The following is a 7875-nucleotide window of genomic DNA, read 5'->3' as shown; positions in this document are numbered from 1 at the left end:
ATATACTACTTAAACTTTGTCAGCAATTTCACAGTTTGATCGTGTCTATTTCAATTAATATTGTTTAACCATTTTGTGGCATAGTTATGTGCTGCTGCTGATGCCCAGTGCTTTCTAAAGACCACATCATTTTCATCATTCGAGTCAAATGGCATTGCTGGACTTTTGAAAACTGTAATACCTCTGGGAGTAATACCTAGCTCAGGATATTTATGTAGTATGATGAGATTAAATTGCATTTGTAGTTCCACATTCATTAAGGTCTCTCTGCCTTATCTATATTAGTCTTAATCTTATCTGGCCAGTGTACTTTGGCACTGAGTGTCAAGGATTTTAACAGACGTGAAAAGATGTCTAATTTATGTGCTAGTACTTATGGAAACATCTCATGCGCATAGACATACAGGATTAAAAAGTTGTCTGAAAACGTGAGGTAGTTGCCACATTACCTCAGAAATCCAAGTGCTAACAGGTTGATCCCACAGAGGTAGTGATAGGTGAGTGGACAGTAATTATGTACCAGAAGCACAACAGGCAGCACACTTGCCTTTGATGCTGGACAATCAGAAGACTGTGGGTTCTATTCCCACAACAGGTGCATGGATTACTTTTCAGTACTGACACTATAGTACAGCATAAGTGGGTGATGCATTCCTGTATGTGATGCCCTTCACATAAGCCATTAAACTGAGGCTCTATCTGCCTGAGTTGGTGGTAGCATAGGTGAATGTAAAAGATCCCACAGCACCTATCAAAAAGAGTAGGGTACATTGCCACATGTCCTGGCTAAATTTCCACTAGCAATATAACTACCACCTTGGTTCTCCCCTGAAAAGAGGCTACTAACCCAGGGGGAGTTAACCCGATCAATAAAGGATAAATAAAATATAATACATAAATAGGAAACAGAATGGGAGCGTACTTCTGAACTGTACAGATTTTCGCAGAATGTCCAGATTTTTGCCTCATACTTTTAATCCATTTTTCATAACATTGTGCTTTTCTAGCAAATCTTTGGCAAATCATTGAAGATTTAAGTCAGAAAATAATGACAGATATCTGAGTTTCAAACTTCATACCCTGCAGAAAATTATTGCTAATACAAAATCTGTTGTTCTATTTCCTTTCTAAGTTTGTTGGTGCAATATTTAAAAATTGCCCCTATTTTTGGGACTTTGTCTGCCCATTACTTATGGCGTTGTCCAGATTTCTTGCTCTAAGAGGTTGAGAGGTATGAGTGGGAGAACATTATACTAAAAGCAAGTGATACTGATTAAAGTTCCTCATTAGTACAATGCAATGGCATAACTAGAAAAGACATGTGAGACTTTAGTATTTATGTATTTGTAAGACAAAGTGATTTCTGAACTAAAACTTGCTGTTTAAACATAAATTATTCATTATGCTACAGTTTGCAAGATCTGAGAGTGTTGCCCCTTTAAACAGAGGCGGTGTCTTCTGCGTACATTCTACTTCCTGTGCTCTGAAAACAAAACTTTAAAAAATACAACAAATGTTTTAATTGTGGCCTTTTAGCCTGTTGACTGAGGTTTACATTCCAGCAGTTCATTTTTACTGAATTCCCAGTGGTTTTGGATTATGATCATTAATTTTCCAGGCTTTGTGTTAACAGCATTTTGTACATAACAAAAACATTCTCCTACTGTGAACGCAGAAAGGAACTTCTAACCAGTTACTGAGCAAATTAATTGCAAGCTCATGTGATTCAAAGATCTGAGTCTGAAACTGAATCACTCAATGTAGGAAACGGACTGCAGGTTGAAAGAAATGCAGAGTCCTTGTGCGACAAATGGGAGAACAGAGCAGTGCTGTGGAGAGCACAGACAGAGACTGGACCTCTTCTGTTAGGAAGATGAAACCTTTATCTGTGTCCTGTGTGTTCCCAAACATTCCAGCCATAATTTTGTGTTTCTGCATGAGGCAGTGTGTATGAGGTAAGGGACATTGTTTGATATCTAGCATTAAATTACAGATTCCCTGTATGGGATATACTGCCATGTACTTTTTGTTTCTGATTTGTAAGTAGGTAGTGTTTTTTGTTATTGAGTAGTGAACACAAATATCCAAGCTTCCCTATGTAGACAGGAAGTATAATTAGTGTGTGTGTTTGTGCATTTATATAGCCATCTTATTTTCAGGTGGTGAGAAACACACTCTTGCTCTCAGTATGATGATAGCTGCCTGTTAACATATCTTGTGAGAAGTGGACATACTGGATACAGATATTCTAAAGCAACATGGATTCAGAACAGGAAGCTCTTTCTTGACAGAGTCAAATACAGTTCTTCATTTAATAAGTACATTGCAGCACAAAGGGCCTGTGTATACATCCTGCTTTTACTAAGGCTTTTGATTTGTTACAACATAGCTGTCTGGTGAGCAAATTATAAAGTCTGGACTGATTTATTTGGTGGCATTTGTGAGTAAAATATGGGTTATGCAGTAAGACCTAGCAAGTAGCAGTAAATGCCTTCTAGCCCAGAAAAGTGTGATGATGATCTGATACCACAGAAGTTAATAATGGTGTTGATATTTTTCAATGTTTTTTATGAGGTCTTGTAGAAAGACTACAGGAAAGGTTTTCATGTTTTGTTGATGTAAACCAAAACAGGCTGATCAAGCAGATTGCTTTAAAAAGCTGAGAGCTTATAGTACTCCAGAAGACTCATTCATCCCAGGAGGAGCTTGAGATGAGTGGCCAATGCAAACTCACTCGGGGGGCAGAGTCAGTCTAGGATCACTGCCGTAAAAGCAGTATTACAAGCCTGGTGAGCTGTGTGCTCCATCAGAGCTGCTGTGCGTATTCGGAAGGTCGCACATTTGCAGAAGCACACATGCACCTCCTGAGGGCATCGACTGTAGAGCTTACAAGGTTGTTGGTGGGGGTGCAATTAGAGCACATTCCTGGCAGCACTATGATGCTGCACCAGTGACCTGCATCTTCTCCTCATCCCTGGTTGTGGGTCAGGTTGAGTCTGGAGGGAGCCCTAAGGTGGGTTCGGCAGACCCGGTGAATGAGAAGAGGAGCTTGTGGCAGCTGGGAGTCACCTGAGGGGTGAGGGAGGGAAAATCACCTTTGGCAGCTGATAATATTTGGTAAGAGCAAAAAAATTAGTTATAAAAGGAATCATCCCACATCTTCAGAGGGAAACTCAAATAAATGAGTTTTGAGGGACCTTCAGACACTAGCTGTGGTAACACAATCCCGAAGCCAATGTTCCAGTAAACTGCACAGTTGTGGAGGCTGCAAAGCAAAGGAACAGTCAAACAAAACAGTTGTAAGATAGCGATAAAAAGAACAGTATATGAAGTGAAGCAAAGTCTCCTAGAATGTTATACAATCCCAGCCATGACAGCTCTGTGAATGATGGGTAAAACAGTGTCACACACATAATTGTTAAGAATGTATGAGAAAAGCTATTAGAGGTCCACACTTCACAACTGTATGCCCTGCAACTACAAAAAAGTACAAATGGGATAAAACTGAGAACATGCTTTAATGCCCTTTTGTGGAGTGACATCTGCTCCCTGCACCTCAGTGGGTGGCAGCTCTCCAGTCCCTGCTACTTAGCTGTACTAACTGATGTAGCAGAGTTTGTAAATCACTGCAAAGTCGTCAGCCTCCCTTGGACATATATATATATATATATATATATTCCCCTTTAGTCTGTGGATCACTTAAGGTGTCTCCCTTAGACATTGTATATATCCCCCTAGTATTTTGTGTAACCCCTTTAAGCACATCACCTAATACCAATGATTACAAACAGCATGGTGAAATTTAGTGCAAAGAACAGACTAACATAAATGGCAATTTTGAGATCCGCAGACCCATATGGATATCTTTGTATATAAAAACATGAGCATTGGGTTAATTATTAATTGAACTAACCATTTTCAGCAGTTCCCCCCAAATGTGAATTTTTGTATGCCTTGATATCTGTGATAGTAGCTTAGATCAACAATTAAGAAAAAGTAAGCATGCCATTTGTGAGAGCAGCAAGAAACAAGGGGAATACTGGATACTTATGAAGAGACATTAGCAGTAGAAAACAAGAAGTTATTACATTTTATACATAGTAAGAAGTTAATGGGCTTATAATTACCCAGATCTGTGGATGGGCCACCTTAGCATAACAAAATTATAGTGACTGTTTTCTAGGCATTGGGCACAAACCAGGTGGATAGGCTGAAGCTGAACAGTTTGAAGAAGAGTTTGGATAGTTCGTAGTTGGCACAGATGAGAATGCAGCATAGTATGTTGTCTGGTCGCATGGAAGTATTATTTTTAGGTTTCGACAGGGATTCTAAGACTTGTTCCAAGGTGATTTCTTATGCACGGAATGTGACTTTACATTTACAGCTTCATGTTGCAATATTTTACCTAATAACTCCAAGGGAATTACTAATTGTCAGTTTTCCCCTTGAGAGAGTCTTTGAGAGTCTTTCCACATTTCTCCCTCGGCTCTAATGACTAGCCTTTTAACTTTATTTTATTTGCATTTATGTACTGTAACAGTCTAACTGCGCATGGAACCCCTTTTCAGCAGAGGCCCAGGGAGGAAAGCTTCAGAGTTAGAGTGAAGCAGAATCATGAAAGTAGAAACATGAAGTAATACATGAATTAATCATAAAATAAGTATATAAACCTGTGGCATTTCTAATAGCAACGTGTACACTTTGATCATATTTGTCTGTTGAGCAAAAAAAAATAAGAATATAGACTGGGAACAACAGAATATAAAAGTGGAACTAATTTCTAAAGAATGCTAGTAATGCTATAAGCATGAGTGTTAGAAAGTATATCTAAAATGAATTTAGTTAATTCTAATAGAGTTAATGTTTATGAGTATGACAGCTGTTATTGGATAGAAATACTCACAAAAGATTTTTTATGAAGTACAATTTATTTACTCAAGAAACTCTTTTGATTATCTGATTATCTCAACAGGCTTGTATATTGCCAGGATGCGGGATAAGCATGTTGGGATTATCCTGGTACGATATAAGAATATAGTCAGGAGTCTGTTAGAAGGGCTTTCAGCTGTGTTTTGAATGAAGGTTGTTGCTGAGCCATAGATTCTGAGGGAGAGAAGGTTGTATATTCCAATGATTTGGATGCTGTATAAGGCTTCTCCTGATGAATTGTTAGCTTTTTGTACGCTTAGGACGGATTTTCATATGGATTGCAGACTTCCTGTTGGTATGTATGGTATAAGGATGTTTTTAGACTTGGACATTTGCTTGGGTTATAAACTAGATAGTGTGCCGTAAGTAGTTGACTGTGGCCAAGTTGTTGAGGGTAAGTCAATCATTTTAGTTTTTTGGGGGGATGCACAATGATGAGACCTGTAGGGAGGGTTGCATGCAAATTTTGCATTTTTTTGTTGTTTTTTGTAGCATTGCTATAGTTTAGTAGTCACAGTGGAATGTAGCTTTATGAGTATTTGTGATGTACACATTAGTTTGGAAGTAGATTAACAGAGGCTGTAGTTTTTCTGCTATCTTTAGTGACAACTTTTTATGTGATATAGGGACCTAAGGTTCTGATATGTTGTTTTATTACTACTTGTATGTGCAGGTCAAATTTTTAAGTTGCCATCAGTAGTCACCCTGAGTAGTTTGCAGTGAGTAACACATTGAATTTGAGTCTTGTTTAGGGAAGTAATGGGTATGTTTGGGTTTGTGCCATTGCGCTATTTGGAAGTGAAGAGGAGTAATTTAGGTTTTCGGGGATGTAACAGAAGTTGGTAATTAGGCAGGAGGAGGAAATGATTCTTTATTGTTGAGTTTTTCTTTGTAATGAGCTAATATTGTGTGCTTACAGATGATCATTGAGTTATCTGTATATTCTTCCAGCATGAGACAATCAGAGACTGTCTGCAGGTAACAGCATTGAGTCATCTGCATAGTCTACCAGCATGGCACGATCAGAGACTGTCTGAAGGTCATAGCATTGAGACATCTGCATATTCTACCAGCATGGCATGATCAGAGACTGTCTGAAGGTCATAGCATTTAGTCATCTGCATATTCTACCAGCATGGCATGACTAGAGGCTGGCTGAAGGTCATAGCAGTGAGTCATCTGCATAGTCTACCAGCATGGCACGATCAGAGACTGTCTGAAGGTCATAGCATTGAGACATCTGCATATTCTACCAGCATGGCACGATCAGAGACTGTCTGAAGGTCATAGCATTTAGTCATCTGCATATTCTACCAGCATGGCACGATCAGAAACTGTCTGAAGGTCATAGCATTTAGTCATCTGCATATTCTACCAGCATGGCACGATCAGAGACTGTCTGAAGGTCATAGCATTTAGTCATCTGCATAGTCTACCAGCATGGCATGACTAGAGGCTGTCTGAAGGTCACAGCATTGAGTCATCTGTATATAGTCTACCAGCATGGCATGACTAGAGGCTGTTCTACTACCATGGCATGACTATAGAGGCTGTCTGAAGGTCATAGCATTGAGTCATCTGTATAGTCTACCAGCATGGCATGACTTGAGGCTGTCTGGAGGTCATTTGTGAAAATGTTAACAGTACATATACTAAGATTATCTCTGGGATACTACTATTTTAACCAGTATAAGGAAGAAGAGTTTGGACTTCTACTTGGATTGGTGTCTGTTTTGAAAGAAAACTACTGAACCATTGCAGGGCTGAGTTGAGAGGCCTATGAGTTATAGTTTTTGAAGGAGTATGCTGTGTGACACTATGGTGAATGATTTTTGAGAGCTCTAAATCTAGAGAGGAGACTTTTACCAGTGTTTTTGTTGAGAATGACATTTGTGAAGTCCTGAATTGCTGTTGTGTTGCTGTGATTGAGTCTGGAACTATCATATGAAGGGAGGTTAATTTCATTCTCTAAGAGATACTGGATCAATTGTGTACGGACACATTTATCAAGGATTTTTCAGAGAGGTGGAAGGATAGCAACTGAAAGAGAGAGCTCTTCATGGTTTTCACCCTTTATGTAGTGGTAGGATGTAGGATCTTCTCCATATGGTCAGAACATAGTTTTCCTGGATTAACTTGTTGTGTAGAATAGAAACTAGGTAGGCTATGGCTTCTGTGGAAATTGTAAGGTACTCTGCTGGAAGGTTGTCTGCAGCCAGTAATGTGGGTTTTAATTTTTAGAGCAATTTTTTGATTGTGTTTGTGAGTATTGGCTTTAGTATTAAAGTGACATTGGAGGGAGTAGAGTGCAGAATGTTGGTCAGATAGGTGTTGCTTTGATGTTGATAATGGTTTGGATAACATCAGTGTTGAGGATGGTGGTGACAGTTTAAGGGCAGAGGCTAATGAAGAAAGTTGGCTGTTTAGTCCTACCGGGGTTAAGTAATTTATTCATTGATTTCCAGAAGAATTTTTGGTTATATGGGTTTCCATTTTATCGCATAAAGAATTATTTTTTCTGTTCTTTAGTTACTTTCTTTTTAGTGAAAATTTTGAAAATGGTTGATGGTTTGTTGGTTCTGCTGTGTTTGTTTTAACCCTATTGACAAGGCTTTATTTCTATTTCTCATCAGCTCTTTGGTTGAATGTTTAAAGGACAGTGTTTGCTTTCACTAATTTCCTTCTTACTGAAGCCATTTTGCTTACAATTCCTAAAAATGTTTGGTTATACTACATTATTTCTTCACTCACTTTTCATTTTCTAAAAGGGTATTCCAGTTACATGATTTTAAGACCGCTATGAAAATATTTTTCTTGAACTGTGTTGTGTTGTGTTCCATGCATTGTTATAATGTTGCTTTGTGGTGTGTAAGAGGTGCCTGTTAACACGTTGGGCTTGGGTTTTGCATAATGGTAAAGGTCTTCACCTCATGTACACAAAGTACA

The 7875-nt window shown here is 38.6% G+C and overlaps 1 protein-coding gene across 1 annotated transcript in view; it reads left to right on the top strand.

Moving 5' to 3' along the window:
- The first annotated feature begins 1505 nt into the window (after positions 1–1505).
- LOC122813851 (zinc finger protein 501-like) overlaps positions 1506–7875 on the top strand; it is a 187584-nt gene continuing 181214 nt past the window's right edge. Inside the window, exon 1 of the mRNA XM_044086388.1 lies at positions 1506–1955. The gene's annotated coding sequence lies outside the window, so the exon portion shown is untranslated. The remainder of the gene's footprint in view (positions 1956–7875) is intronic.

The sequence above is a fragment of the Protopterus annectens genome, chromosome 10.part0 (genome assembly GCF_019279795.1).
Source record: "Protopterus annectens isolate FY-2018-M chromosome 10.part0, PAN1.0, whole genome shotgun sequence".
Classification (NCBI taxonomy): domain Eukaryota; kingdom Metazoa; phylum Chordata; order Ceratodontiformes; family Protopteridae; genus Protopterus; species Protopterus annectens.
Note: the sequence above shows the minus strand (reverse complement) of the source record. Positions and strands in the feature narration are given on the sequence as shown.